At 37.7% G+C, this 15764-nt stretch overlaps 1 protein-coding gene and 1 pseudogene across 4 annotated transcripts in view; one reads left to right on the forward strand and one right to left on the reverse strand.

The window, feature by feature from the left end:
* SOS1 (SOS Ras/Rac guanine nucleotide exchange factor 1) overlaps positions 1 to 15764 on the forward strand; it is a 151100-nt gene that overhangs the window by 19671 nt on the left and 115665 nt on the right. The gene's annotated exons all lie outside the window — the stretch shown is intronic.
* On the reverse strand, positions 987 to 1514 carry LOC117307910 (ubiquitin-ribosomal protein eS31 fusion protein-like; annotated as a pseudogene).

Raw genomic sequence — 15764 nt, forward strand, 5'->3', positions numbered from 1 at the left:
TGGTTAGTTGAATCTGCAGATGCAGTGGAACCGTGGATATGGAAGGCCTGCTCTTAAGCTACATGTGGATTAAACCCCGAGTTGAATGGCCAACTGTACCTTTAGGAAAATTTAAGCTACATGTTGTTCACATTAGTTTATTTAGAGTGCCTTTCTCAATATCTGTAACTGAAATCACACCTGTTCATGAGAGATTGAGAGTCTTAGTGGGTGGAAAGGGAGACAGTGGGTTATTTAAGCACATTCAGTGTATTTTGGAGGGTGGCAAGGCTTTGGGCATTTAGGACAGCATTGGCAGGTGGATTCTTAACCACTGCACCACCAGGGAAGTCCCACTACAGTGTTCTTAATTGTGTTGCTACTTTACATTTTTACGCTTACATGTTTGCTATTGAACTCATCAACATTTAATAATCCATAGTAGCAAATTCTTGAAAATACAATTAATTTATAAACTCATCTTAGTCCTTGGTAATTTTTTCAAATGTTTTTCATATTTACATTTTTATATAGTTAATATACTTTTCAATGTTGAACATGACAAATATAAAAAGTATCCTATTTCATTTTTAAATTAAAAACTATAATGCTTTATAAAAGTTATTTTAACTTATAGAACACAATCACAAAATTCAAAGCTCAAAAGATTATACAGTGAAAATCTTCCATCTCACTCCTCTGCTCCACTGTTCTTGCATTCTACGCAGGGGCAACCAATTTACAAGTTTCTTGTGTAGAGATTTTTCCATGATAAGCTTGTGTATGTGTATATATGTGTGTGGTGTATGTGTGTGTGTGTTTTTGGTACACCTTTTTTTAGTACCTTTGTTTTTTCCCCCCTTTTCAGTATATTTTGGAGAGCATAGCAGTTAAGATTATCACCTTTATTCTTTTCTATGGCTACATACTATTATTTAGTTGTACTATAATTTAACTAGTCTCTTTTTTTTTAATTAGGTCATTGTCTTTTATTAACTAGTGTACAATTACTTGTCTTCTGGTTTGTTTAAACAATAGGTAAGACAACATTTGCCACAATACTGTGTGTCAAAGTGGTTCACCATAAAAACTCCAGCACCACGTTCATCTGAAGGGCACTCCCGATGAAGGTGACTGATTTTGCCATTCTCCTCCACCTTATAGTATTTTAGGACAGCCAGCTTAACCTTCTTTCTCTAATGCTTGTTCTTCTTGAGAGTGGTGTAAGACTTCTTCCTTTTCTTAGCACCACCATGAAGTCTCAACATTAAGATGAAGAGTGGACTCCTTTTGAATGTTGTAGTCAAAGTACGTCCATCTTCCACTTGCTTGCCAGCAAAGATCAGTCTTTGCTGGTCAGGAGGAATTCCTTCCTTATCCTGGATCTTGGCCTTTACATTTTCTGTTGTATCTGAGGGTTCAGCTTCAAGAGTGATGGTCATCCCTGGAAGGTCTTCATGAAAATCTGCACCTTGGCGGCAGTTCTGCCGCAGATGGCAGATCCAAAAGCTAACTAGTCCCTTATTGAGAAACATTGAGGTCACTTTCTTTTTGTATTATAAACACTTGTAGCAAAAACTATATATATGTCCTATCACATATGAGTGAAATGTATCTTCATGTCTCTTGCCCATTTTCTAATTGTTTGCTCTTTTACTATTGAGTTTTGAGAGGTCTTTATATATTTTGGATACTAATACTTTGTTGGGCCTGTGGCTTGGAAATGTTTTGTCCCACTACTTACCTTGTCTTTTTATCCACTTTCCAGGGGCTTTCTCAGAGCAAAAGATTTAAATTTTGGTGAAGTCCAATTTATCAGTATTTTACTTGTTAAAAAATATTTATTTATTTATTTATTTTGACTGCGCTGGGTCTTAGTTGTGGCACACGGGATCTTTGTTGCAGCATGCAGGACCATTTTAGTTGCAGCATGTGAGCTCCTTAGTTGTGGCATACGGACTCTTAGCTGCAGCATGCACGCGGGATCTAGTTCCCCAACCAGGGGTCAAACCCGGGCCGCCTGCATTGAGAGCGTGGAATCTTACCCACTAGACCACGAGGGAAGTCCCTATCAGTATTTTTCTTTTATGGGTTGGTGTCAAGTCTTAAGTACTCTTTGAATATCCATGGATCCTGAAATTTTTTTCGTGTATTTTTTCCTAAAAGCTTTATAGTATTACATTTCACATTTAAGTCCATGATACATTTTGTGTTATTTTTGCATAAGGTATGAGACTTAAGTTGAAGTGCATTTTTTTACCTATGGATGTCCATTTGCTCCAGCACCATTTGTTGGAAAGGCAGTCCCTCCTTCATTGAATTGCTTTTGTACTTTTGTCAAAAATTGGGCATATTTTTATGCGTCTATTTCTAGGTTCTCTCTTCTGTTCCATGTGTTTCTCTCTATCTGCCAATGCTACACAGTATTTTATTACTATAGCTGTAAAATAGGTCTTGAAATTGGGTAGGATGGTTCCTTTCATTTTGTTCTTTTCCCAAATTAGAATTTTAGTAATTCTAGTTACTTTCCCTTTTCATATAAATTTTCGAATAATCTTGTCAATATGTACACAAAATCTTTCTTGGGATATTGGTAGGAGTTGTGTTAAACCCATGTATTAATATGAGGGAGTGGGAGAATTGACATCCTTACTATGTTGAGTCTCCCATTCCATGAACATTGAATGTCTCTTCATTTATATTTAGATTGGTTTCCTTCATCAATATTTTGCCATTTTTAGCATACAAATCTTGTGCTTGTTTTGTTAGATTTGTACTTAATATTTTGGGTTTGTGAGGGTTTTTTTATTATAATATTTTATTTTGTATGTCCATGTGTTCATTGCAAATAGAGTTGATATTTTTACATGTTTATCTTGTATCTTATGACCTTACTGAATTCACTTGTTTGTTCTAGGTTTTTATTTTTTTGCTTTTGTAGATTCTTTGCAGTTTCTACCCAATCATGTAGCTGACAAATAGGGATGGTTTTATTTTTTCCTTTCAAATTTGTGTTTTTTATATCCTTTTCTTGTTTTATTGCACTGGCAAGAACTTTCAGCACTATGTTCAATGAGTATGTTGAGAGTGGACATTATGTCTTTTTCCCCAGTTTTAAGGGGAAAGTATTCAGTCTTTCACTCTTAAGTGTATGTTAAGTATACGTTTCTGTAGATGCTCTTTATCAAGTTGAAGAAATTCCCTCTTATTCCTCTTTCTCTGAGAGGTTTTTTTCCTGCATGAATGGGTACTGAGTTTTGTCAAATACTCTTTCTTTATTTACCTCAATTGAGATGAATTATGTGGTTTTTTTCTTTAGCTTTCTAATGTGGTGGATTACATTGATTGGTTTTAGAATATTGGTCTAGACCTGCATCCCTGGAGTAAACTCTGCTTGGTCATAGTGTATGATTTTTTTTGTATATTGCCAAATTTGATTTGCTAATATTTTGTTAAGGATCTGTAATTATGAAGGATGTTGGTCTGTAGTTTTCCTTTTTTGTTCTGTGTTTATCTGTTTTTTGTGTTTTTTTTAAATCAGGGTAATACTAGCTTAATAAAATGAATTTGAAAGTATTCCCTTCAATTCTGTTTTCTAGAAGAGATGGTGGAAAATTGGTGTTAATTCTTTAAAAGTTTGCTATAATTTTCAGTGAAACCATCTGAACCTGGAGAGGTTTTTGGATGTTTTGAAATTACCAATTCATTTTATTTATTTAATAGGTATAGGACTCTCCAAATTATTATTACTATTTTTGCGGTACACGGGGCTCTCACTGTTGTGGCCTCTCCCGTTGCGGAGCACAGGCTCCGGACGCGCAGGGTCAGCGGCCATGGCTCACGGGCCTAGCCACTCCGTGGCATGTGGGATCTTCCCGGACCAGGGCACGAACCCGTGTCCCCTGCATCGGCAGGCGGACTCTCAACCACTGCGCCACCAGGGAAGCCCTATCCAAATTATTTACTTCATATTGGGTAAGTTGTGGTAGTTTTTTGTTTTGTTTCGTTTTGTGAGAAATTGGTTCATTTCTTCTAAATCATCATTATATGTTGGTGACGAGTTGTTAGGATTAGAAAGGCTCCCCTAGACACCCGAACAGTATAAGGATGAAACATTCTTTATGGCTTTATGATGAAAATTATAATCTTTTAGCTATTATAGCTCTCTGAAGAAAATGTTCAATCAAAAGATTAAATCATACAAAGCATTTAACATTTTTAAACAGTTACCTAATAACAAACTTTTAAAAGAGATTATTCATAGCACTAAATTATGTTTGTCAAATATTTGAGTAGTGTTTCCTACTGTCCTTTTGTAGTTGCAGGGTGTGTAGAGATGTTCATGTTTCATTCCTGACTTATTCCTTATGTTGGTAATTTGTGTCTTCACTTTTTTTCCTTTGTCAGTCTTGCTAGATGTTTGTTGATTTTTTTTTAAATTAATTTTTATTGGAGTAGAGTTGCTTTACAATGTTGTGTTAGCTTCTGCTGTATAGCAAACTGAATCAGTTATACGTATACATATATCCACTCTTTTTTAGATTTCCTTCCCATTTAGGTCACCACAGATCATTGAGTGGAGTTCCCTGTGCTATGCGGTAGGTTCTCATTAGTTATCTATTTTATACATAGTAGTGTATATATGTCAGTCCCAATCTCCCAGTTCATCCCACCTCTCCCTTTCCCCCATGGTAACCGTTTGTTCTCTACATCTGTGACTCTATTTCTGCTTTGTAGATAAGTTCATCTGTACCACTTTTCTAGATTCCACATATAAGCAATTTTATACAATATTTGTTTTTCTCTTTCTGACTTACTTCACTTTGTATGACAATTTCTACATCCATTCACATCTCTGCAAATGGCACTGTTTTGTTCCTTTTTATGGCTGAGTAATATTCCATGGTATATATGAACCACATCTTCTTTATCCATTCTTCTATCAGTGGTCATTTAGGTTGCTTCTATGTTCTGGCTGTTATAACTAGTGCTGCAGTGAACATTGGGGTGCATGCATCCTTTTGGTTGGTTGTCAGTTTTTGATCTCTTAAAAGAACCAACCAGGGCTTCCCTGGTGGCGCAGTGGTTGCGAGTCCGCCTGCCGATGCAGGGGACATGGGTTCGTGCCCCGGTCCGGGAAGATCCCACATGCCACGGAGCGGCTGGGCCCGTGAGCCATGGCCGCTGAGCCTGCGCGTCCGGAGCCTGTGCTCCGCAGCGGGGGAGGCCACAACAGTGAGAGGCCCGCGTACAGCAAAAAAAAAAAAAAAAAAAAGAACCAACCGTTTCACTGATTTTTCTCTGTTTTTCTGTTTTCAGTTTTATTCATTTCTACTGTATCTTTATTATTTCCTTCCTTTCTCTTGCTTTGCTTCTAGTTTGCTCTTCTTTTTTTGAGATTCTTGAGGTGGAAACTTAGGTTATTGACTTGTGGCTTTTCCTTTTGATTTGAGGCTTTTCCTTTTTTTGAATTTCTTTCTCAGCACTGTTTTACCTATGTCTCACAAATTTTGCTATGCTGTATTTTCATTTTCCTTTAGTTCTGTTATATGTATTTTTAAATTTCCCCTGATAATTCCTCTTTGATCCATAGATTGTTTATATAAAGTGTGTTGTTTAGAGAGCTGAGTGGCAGCCGTGGATACTCTGGGCACCTGCTGTGCGTGTGTGTGGCCACCTGGTGTACACAGGCTCTGGCAGCAGCCACGGGCTGGCCAGACTGAGGCAATTTTCTGGATGACAAACAATGGCTCAGCACGGTGTCTCAGTACAACCAGGAGGCTGGACAGTGGATCCAATTCTGAGACGCCTGTTGTCAGGCCTGAGCTCCTGTGGTGGGAGTGCCAAGTCCAAACCACTGGACTAACAGAGAACCTCAGACTCCAGGGAATATTAATCGGTGTGAGCTCTCCCAGAGGTCCTCATCTTGGCACCAAGACCTGGCTCCACCCAACTGCCTGCCACCTCCAGTGCTGGATGCCTCAGACCAAACAACTAGCAAGACAGGAGCACAGCCCCACCCATCAAGAAAAATGAGATGACAAAAAAATATGGTACAAAGGAACAAGGTAAAAACTTACAAGACCAAATAAATGAAGAGAAAATAAGCAACCTATCTGAAAAAGAATTCAGAGTAATGATGATAGTAAAGGTGATCTTAAATCTAGGAAATAGAATGGAGGCCTGGATCAAGAAAATACAAGAAATGTTTAACAAGGACGTAGAAGAACTGAAGAACAAACAAACAGTGATGAACAGCACAGTAATTGAAATGAAAAATACACTAGAAGGACTCAGTAGAACAATTGAAGCAGAAAAATAAGTGAGCTGGAAGATAGAATGGTGGAAATAACTGCTGAGGGGCAGAATAAAGAAAAAAGAATGAAAAGAAATGAGCACAGTCTCAGAGACCTCTGGGACAACATTAAATGCACCAACATTCAAATTATAGGAGTCCCAGAAGAAGAAGAGAAAGAGAAAGAGTCTGAGAAAATATTTGAAGAGGTTATAGTCGAAAACTTCCCTAACATGGAAAAGGAAATAGTCAGCCAAGTCCAGGAAGCACAGCGTTCCATACAGGATAAACCCAAGGAGAAACATGCCGAGACACATATTAATCAAACTAACAAAAGTTAAATTCAAAGAAAAAATATTAAAAGCAGCAAGGTGAAAAGCAACAAATAATATACAAGGGAATCCCCATAAGGTTGTCAGCTGATTTTTCAGCAGAAACAATGCAGGCCAGAAGGGAGTGGCAGGATATATTAAAAGTAATGAAAGGGAAAAACTTAAAACCAAGATTAGTCTACTCAGTAAGGATCTCACTCAGGTTCGATGGAGAAATCAAAAGCTTTACAGGCAAGCAAAAGCTAAGAGAATTCAGCACCTCCAAACCAGCTTTACAACAAATGATAACAGAACTTCTCTAGGAGGGAATCACAAGAGAAGAAAAAGACCCACACACAAAAAAATCCAAAACAATTAAGAAAATGGTAATAGGAACATACATATCAATAATTACCTTGAATGTAAATGGATTAAATGTTTCAACCAAAAGACACAGGCTGGCTGAATGGATACAAAAATAAGACCTGTATATGCACTGTCTACAATAGACCCACTTCAGACCTAGGGACACATACAGACTGAAAGTGAGGGGATGGAAAAAGATATTTCATGCAAATGGAAATCAGAAGAAAGCTGGAGTAGCAATACTCATATCAGTTAAAATAGACTTTAAAGACTGTTAAGCTGTGACAAAGTGAGAGAGTGGCATGGACATATATACACTACCAAACGTAAAATAGATAGCTAGTGGGAAGCAGCCGCATAGCACAGGGAGATCAGCTCGGTGCTTTTTGACCGCCTGGAGGGGTGGGATAGGGAGGGTGGGAGGGAGGGAGACGCAAGCGGGAAGAGATATGGGAACATATGTGTATATATAACTGATTCATTTTGTTGTGAAGCTGAAACTAACATACCATTGTAAAGCAATTATACTCCAATAAAGATGTTTAAAAAAAAAAAAAAAAAAGACCATTAACGGATTTCCCTGGCAGTCCAGTGGTTAAGACTCCACACTTCCACTGCAGAGGGCACAATCCTTGGTTGGGGAACTAAGATCTCATATACCACGTGGCAGAACTAAAAATAAAAAAAAACTAATAACACATGTTGGTGAAGATGTGCAGAAAAGGGAACCCTGGTACACTGCTGGTGGGAATGTAAATTGGTACAGCCACCACAGAAAAAAGTATGGAGGTTCCTCAAGTAACTAAAAATAGAACCACCATATGATCTAGCAATTCCACTCCTGGGTATAGATCCAAAGAAAATAGTACACTAACTGGAAAAGACACATGCACTCCAATGTTCACAGCAGTATTGTTTATAATAGCCAAGATATGAAAGCAACTTAAGTGTCCATCAACAGATGAATGGATAAAGATGTGGTAGCAGCATATAATGGAATACTACTCAGCCATAAAAAGAATGAAACTTTGCCATTTGCAACAACTTGGAGGTCATTATGCTTAGTGAAATAAGACAGAAAGACAAATGCTATAGGATATCACTTATATGTGGAATCTAAAAAATAAAACAAATTAGTTAATATAACAAAAGAAACAAACTCACACATGTAGAGAACTAGTGGTTACCAGTGGGGAGAGGGGCAAGATAGGGGTAGGGGATTAAGAGGCACAAACTCTGTATAAAATAAACTACAAGGATATATTGTACAGTGCAGGGGCCAATATTTTATAATAACTATAAGTGAAGTTATTTAAAGGTTTAAAATTTGTGAATAACTATGTTGTATAGATGAAACTTATATAATACTGTAAATCAACTATATCTCAATTTAAAAAATGAAAATAAAGTATCACCCCTCGGGGCTTCCCTGGTGGCAAAAAAAAAAATAAATAAAATAAAATAAAATAAAATAATAAAATAAGATAATGACTGTTACAAGAGACAAGGAAGGACACTACATAATGATCAAGGGATCAATCGAAGCAGAAGGTATATAACAACTGTAAATATTTATGCACCCAACATAGGAGCACCTCAATACATAAGGCGAATGTTAACCTAAAAGGGGAAATTGACAGTAACACAATAATAGTGGGGGTTTTTAACAGCCCACTTACACCAATGGACAGATCATCCAGACAGAAAATAAATAAGGAAACACAAGCTTTAAATGGCACAATAGACCGGATAGACTTAGTTGATGCTTAAAGAACATACCACCCGAAAGTGGCAGAATACACTTTCTTCTCAACTGCACACCAGACATTCTCCAGGATAGATCACACCTTGGGTCACAAATCAAGCCTCGGTAAATTTAAGAAAATTGAAATCATATCAAGCATCTTTCTGACCACAATGCTATGAGATTAGAAATCAGTTACAGGAAACAAAACTATAAAAAACACAAACACATGGAGGCTAAACAATACACTACTAAGTAACCAAGAGTTCACTGAAGAAATCAAAAAGGAAGTCAAAAAATACATAGAAACAAACTACAACAAAAACACGACAGCCCAACACCTATGAGACACAGCAAAAGCAGCTCTAAAAGGGCAGTTTATAGCAATTCAATCTCACCTCAAGAAACAAGAAAAATCTCAAACAATCTAACCTTACACCTAAAGCAAGTAGTGAAAGAAGAAGAAGAGGAGGAGGAGGAGGAAGAAAAAGAAGAAAAACTCTAACGTTAGTAGAAGGAAAGAAAGATTAGAGCAGAAATAAACGAAATAGAAATGAGGAAGACAGCAACAAAGATCAATAAAACTAAAAGCTGGTTCTCTGAGAAGATAAACAAAACTAATAAGCCTTTAGCCAGACTGATCAAGGAAAAAAGGGAGAGGTTTCAAATCAATAAAATTAGAAATGAAAAAGGTAAAATTTCAACTGACACTGAAGAAATACAAAGGATCATAAGAGACTACTATAAGCAACTATATGCCAATAAAACGGACAACCTGGAAGAAATGGACACATTCTTAGAAAGGTACAACCTTCCAAGACTGAACCAGGAAGAAATGGAAAATATAAACAGACCAATCACAAGTAATGAAATTGAAACAGTAATTAAAAATCTTCCAGCAGGGGCTTCCCTCATGGCACAGTGGTTAAGAATCCACCTGTCAATGCAGGGGACATGGGTTCCATCTCTGGTATGGGAAGGTCCCACATGCTGTGGAGCAACTAAGCCTGGGTAGCACAACTACTGAGCCTGCACTCTAGAGCCCAAGAGCCACAACTACTGAAGCCTGTGTTCCTAGAGCCTGTGCTCTGCAACAAGAGAAGCTACCACAATGAGAAGCCCACGCACCACAACAAAGAGTAGCCCCTGCTTGCCACAACTAGAGAAAGCCTGCACGCAGCAATGGAGACCCAACGCAGCCAAAAATAAATAAGTAAATTAAAACAAAAAATCTTCCAACAAAGAGAAGTTCAGGACCAGATGGCTTCACAGGCAAATATTATTAGACATTTAGAGAAGAGCTGACACCTATCTTACTCAAGCTCTTCCAAAAAATTGCAGAGGGAGGAACACTTCCAAACTCTTTCTGCAAACCACTATCACCCTGATACCAAAACCAGACAAAGATATCACAAATAAAGAAAATTACAGGCCAGTATCACTGATGAACATAGACGTAAAAATCCTCAACAATATGCTAGGAAACAGAATCCAACAACATATTAAAAGGATCATACACCATGATCAAGTGGGATTTATCCCAAGGATGCAAGGATTCTTCAATATATGCAAATCAATGTGATACACCATATTAAGAAATTAAAGAATAAAACCATATGATCATCTCAATAGATGCAGAGAAAGCTTTTGACAAAATTCAACACCCATAAGTGTGCATAGAGGGAACCTACCTCAACATAATAAAGGCCATATATGACAAACTCACAGCCAACGTCATTCTCAGTGGTGAAAAACTGAAACCATTTCCACTAAGATCAGGAACAAGACAAGGTTGCCCACTCTTGCCACTCTTATTCAACATAGTTTTGGAAGTCCTAGCCATGGCAATCAGAGAAGGAAAAGAAATAAAAGGAATCCAAATTGGAAAAGAAGAAGTAAAACTCTCACTGTTTGCAGATGACATGATACTATGCATAGAAACTCCTAAAGATGCCACCAGAAAACTACTAGAGCTAATCAATGAATTTGGTGAAGTTGCAGGATACAAAATTTGTGCACAGAAATCTCTTGTATTCCTGTACACTAATGATGAGGGACTTCCCTGGTGGTCCAGTGGCTAAGACTCCGCACTCTCAAGGCAAGGGGCACTGGTTCAATCCCTGGTCAGGGAACTAGGTCCCACATGCTGCAACTAAGAGTTCGCATGCTGCCACTAACGATCCCGCGTGCTGCAACAAAGATCCCGCATGAAACAACTAGGACGCGATGCAGCCAAATCAATCAATATTTTAAAATTAAATAAATAAAAGATAAAGTTTGCCTATACACTAACAACAAAAGTTCAGAAGGAGAAATTAAGGAAACAATCCCATTTACTATTTCAACAAAAAGGATAAAATACCTAGCAATAAACCTAGCTAAGGAGACAGAAGACCTGTATGCAGAAAACTATAAGACACTGATGAAAGAAATCAAAGATGACACAAACAGATGGAGAGATACACCATGTTCTTGGATTGGAAGCATCAATATTGTGAAAATGACTGTACTTCCCAAAGCAATCTACAGAGTCACTGCAATCCCTATCAAACTACCAATGGTATTTTTCACAGAACTTGAACAGAAAATTTTACAATTTTTATGGAAACACAAAAGACCCTGAATAGCCAAAGCAATGTTGAGAAAGAAAAATGGAGCTGGAAGAGTCAGGCTTCCCAACTTCAGACTACACTACAAAGCTACAGTAATCAAGACAGTATGGTACTGGCACAAAAACAGAATATAGATCAATGGTACAGGATAGAAAGCCCAACGATAAACCCACTCACTTATGGTCACCTAATCTATGACAAAGGAGGCAAGAATATATAATGGAGAAAAGACAGTCTCTTCTATAAGTGGTGCTGGGAAAACTGGACAACTACATGTAAAAGAATGAAATTAGAACACTCCCTAACACCATACACAAAAATAAACCCAAAATGGATTAAAGACCTAAATGTAAGACTGGACACTACAAAAGCTTTAGAGGAAAACATAGGAAAAACACTCTTTGTTATAAATCACAGCAAGATCTTTCTTGAACCACCTCCTGGAGTAATTAAACTAAAAACAAAATAAACAAATGGGACCTAATTAAAGTTAAAAGCTTCTGCATAGCAAAGGAAACCATAAACAAGATGAAAAGACAACCCTCAGAATGGCAGAAAATATTTGCAAATGAAGCAATTGACAAGGGCTTAATCTCCAAAATATACAAAACAGCTCATGCAACTCAATATCAAAACAACAAACAACCCAATCCAAAAATGCGTGGAAGACCTAAATAAACATTTCTCCAAAGAAGACATACGGATGGCCAAGAGGCACATGAAAAGATGCTCACATCACTAATTATTCGAGAAATGCAAATCAAAACTACAATGAGGTATCACCTCATACTAGTCAGAATGGCCATCATCAAAAATCTACAAAGGATAAGTGTTGGAGAGGGTTTAGAGAAAAGGAACCCTCTTGCACTGTTGGTGGGAATGTAAATTGATACAGCCACTATGGAGAATGGTATGGAGGTTCCTTAAAAAACTAAAATAGAACTACCATATGACCCAACAATCCCACTCCTGGGTGTATACCCTGAGAAAACCATAGTGCAAAAAGACACATGGATCCCAGCGTTTATTGTAGCACTATTTACAGTAGCCAGGACATGGAAGCAACTTAAATGTCCATCAACAGAGGAATGGATAAAGAAGGTGTGGTACACATATACAATGGAATGTACTCAGCCATAAAAAGGAATGAAGTTGGGTCATTTGTAGAGATGTGGATGGACCTAGAGTCTGTCATACAGAGTGAAGTTAGTCAACAAGAGAAAAACTAATATCATATATGAATGCATATATGTGGAATCTAGAATAATGGTACAGGTGAACCTATTTGCAGGGCAGGAATAGAGAGGCAGATGTAGAGAACGGACATGTGGACACCGGGGAAGGGGAGGGTGGGATGAACTGGGAGATTAGGATTGACATATATACACTACCTTGTGTAAAATAGTGGGAACCTGCTGTATACCACAGGGACTTCACCTCGGTGCTCTGTGATGACCTAGATGGGTGGGTTGAGGGAGGTGCGTGAGAGAGAGGTCCAAGAGGGTGGGGATATATGTATACCTATAACTGATTAACTTTGTTGTACAGCAGAAACTAACACAACATTGTAAAGCAAGTATACTGAAATGAAATGAAATGGGTTGTTTAGTTTCCAAGTGTTTCGAGATTTTCCTGTTAACATTCTGTTATTGATTTCTAGTTTGTTTCTATTGTGGTCAGAGAACATATTCTTTCTGATTTCAGTTCTTTTAAATTTGTTCAGATTTGTTTTGTAGTCCAAAATATATTCTATCTTACTTTGTGTTGCTTGGGCACTTGATAAGAATGTGGTTTCCTCTGTTGTTGTATGGAGTGTTTTATGAATGTTGAATAATTCTTGTTGGCTGATGGTGTTGTTGAGTTCTTTCAAATTCTTGGTGATTTTCTATCTAGTTGTACTAATTGTTCAGATAGGGTGTTGAATTGTTCAGCTGTAGCTGTTGATTTGTCTCTATATCCTCCTTTCAGTTCTATCAGTTTTTGCTTCACATTTTAGAGATGTGTTGTTTGGTGGATACACATTTGGGAATGCTATGTCTTCTTTTTTTTTTTTTTTTTTTTTTTGCATAAAGTAAAGCCTTACTTCTTTTTTTGTTTGTTTTTACTTTATTTATTTATTTATTTATGGCTGCATTGGGTCTTGGTTGCTGCACATGGGCTTTCTCTAGTTGAGGTGAGCGGGGGCTCCTCTTTGTTGCGGTGCGCGGGCTTCTCATTGCAGTGGCTTCTCTTGTTGCGGAGCATGGGCTCTAGGCATGTGGGCTTCAGCAGTTGTGACTCACGGGCTCAGTAGGTGTTACTTGTGAGCTCAGTAGTTGTGGCTCACGGGCTCTAGAGTGCAGGCTCAGTAGCCGTGGCGCACGGGCTTAGTTGCTCCGCAGCATGTGGGATCTTCCTGGACCAGGGCTTGAATCCGTGTCCCCTGTATTGGCAGGCAGATTCTTAACCACTGTGCCACCAGGGAGGCCCATGGGAATGCTGTATCTTCTTGATAGGTTGACTTTTTCATCATTGTGTAATGTCCCTTTCTGTCCAATAAATTTCCTTGGTTTTGAAGTCTACTTTATCTGATATTAATATTGCCACTTCTGCTTTCCTTTGATTAATGCTTGCATGATATATATCTTTTTCTGTTCCTTTACTTTTATCCTATTTATATCACTGTATTTGAAGGGACTATCATGTAGATGGTACATGGTTAGGTCATGTTTTTTAATCCACACTGTAATCTCTGCTTTTAATTGTTATGACCATTTTCATGCAGTGTAATTATTGCTGTGTTATGGCTTAGCCTGTGGGGGTTTTTTCTATTTTTTATTTAATGGAAGTATAGTTGATTTACAGTGTTGTGTCAATCTCTGTTGTACAGCAAAGCGACTCAGTTATACACATATATACATTATTTTTTTATATTCTTTTCTGTTATGGTGTATCACAGGATATTGAATATAGTTCCCTGTGCTATACATTAGGACCTTGTTGTTTATCCATTCTAAATTTGATAGTTTGCATCTACCAACCCCAAACTCCCAGTTCATCCCTCTTCTTCCCCCGACCCTTGGCAACTACAAGTCTGTTCTCTTATGTCTATGAGTCTGTTTCTGTTTTATAGATAGGTTCATTTGTGCCATATTTTAGATTCCACATATAAGTGATATCATATGGTATTTGCCTTTCTCTTTCTGACTTACTTCACTGAATATGATAATCTCTAAGTTGCATCCGTGTTGCAAATAGCATTATTTCCTTCTTTTTTATGGCTGAGTAATATTCCATTGTATATATGTACCACATCTTTTTTATCCAGTCATGTCAGTGGACATTTAGGTTGTTTCCATGTTTTTAGCCTGCCATTTTAGATGCTATTTTCTGTTTGTTCAGCTTTTCATTTCTGTTTTCTTTTTCCTGCCTTACTGTGGGTTACTTGAACATCTGTTAGAATTCCATTTTGATTCCTTTATTGTGTTTTTGAGTATTTCTTTGTATCACTTTTTGTGTGGCTGCTCTGAGTATTACATGATGTATACAGTCAACCCCTGAACAAGGCAGGGGTTAATTTGTGCATAACTTATTGTTACCCCCCAGTATCTGCTGTTGCTCCGAGTCTCCAGGTTCAATCAACTGTGGACCGTGAAGTATTTACTATTGAAAGATATCCCCCTATAACCATGGAGAACCATGCAGATCAAATCCACATTGTTCAAGGGTAAACTGTGCATAACTCATTACAGCTTATTGGTATCATTTTATCAGTTTGATAAAATGCGATTTTTTTTATGCGATTCTCTTTATAGGATGATTGCCTTAGTATAGAACCACATGAGACAGTGTTATAATTTTGCTTCAACAATCAAACATAATTAGAAACGTGAAGAAGAGAAGGAAAGCCTATTGGATTTACCTATATATTTTCTTAGGTTGTTCTTCCTTCCTGGTGTTCTGAAATTCCTTCCTTTGGTTGTTTGCATTCTGTTTAGATAACTTCTTTCAGCCATTCTTTTAGGGTAGGTCTGCTGGCAACAAATTTTCTTAATTTTGTTTCATTTGAGAATGTTTTGATTTCCTCTTCATTCCAGAACAGTATTTTCACTGGGTATAGGATTCTGGGTTGATAGCTCTTTTCATTTAGCACCTAAAAAATATTATTTGACTTCCTTCTGACCTCCCTGGTTTTAGATGAGAAATCTTCTGTTATTTTAATTGTATTTCTAATGTAGGTAAGGTGGTGTTTTCCTCCGGCTGCATTCAAGCCAGTCTATTTAGGAAATCTACTCTTGCATGTGTGTATGATTTTTTTGTGTGAAAAAAAATTTTTTTCCCAGCTGAAGTTGTATTATGTTGCTCTAAAATAGAAATGACCTAGGGCTTCCCTGGTGGCGCAGTGGTTGGGAGTCCGCTTGCCGATGCAGGGGACACGGGTTCGTGCCCCGGTTCGGGAGGATCCCGCATGCCACGAA

Source organism: Tursiops truncatus, chromosome 14 (assembly GCF_011762595.2).
Source record: "Tursiops truncatus isolate mTurTru1 chromosome 14, mTurTru1.mat.Y, whole genome shotgun sequence".
Taxonomy (NCBI): domain Eukaryota; kingdom Metazoa; phylum Chordata; class Mammalia; order Artiodactyla; family Delphinidae; genus Tursiops; species Tursiops truncatus.